Below are 646 nucleotides of genomic sequence, written 5' to 3' on the forward strand. Positions count from 1 at the left end.
TATGATAAGAACCTTTAGCACAGCTTTAATCTCACTTCTGACACTGATGGTCTCTGTGGGGAGTTTCAAGGGCCTCCCCATTTCTTGCTGACAGCACCCAGCCCCTACGGAAGGAAGCGCAGGTGAGCTCCCTCACGTGAGAGGTCCTGGTTTACTTTGAACTCCAGCACGGGCATCAGAGCCAGGGCAGCACCAGTTGTAGATCTCTGCCTCTGATTCACACATGGATTCAACACAAACCCAAGGAAGCATCCAGCTCAAGGCCTCAACTGCACAAAAACATCAGACTTAAATCACATTCTTAAAAATCCAAAGGTTAACCAGGAAACCGTCATGGCTCTCGACTCCAAGGACAATATAAATAAATCACCTGATATTGGTAACAAAGTTCCTCTCCATCATTGACCACAAAGACTCATGAGTCAAGGGTCAGAAAATAACTACCCAGGAAAACTTGTAATGATGGAGCACAGTTGAAAAGGGACTGGTTTCTAATGGCCAAGGTGCTTCCAAGTCAATGAGATGTGTTTGACCCAGACAAGCTAATGACTTAGAGAATGTCAGCTGGCAGCACTGAACAGAGCAGCTTTGGATTGCCTGCAAAATAGAGCCTGGTTTTGTGCACAAAGGCCCCTGAGCATGATGG

This window comes from Muntiacus reevesi, chromosome 2, assembly GCF_963930625.1.
Source record: "Muntiacus reevesi chromosome 2, mMunRee1.1, whole genome shotgun sequence".
NCBI lineage: Eukaryota > Metazoa > Chordata > Mammalia > Artiodactyla > Cervidae > Muntiacus > Muntiacus reevesi.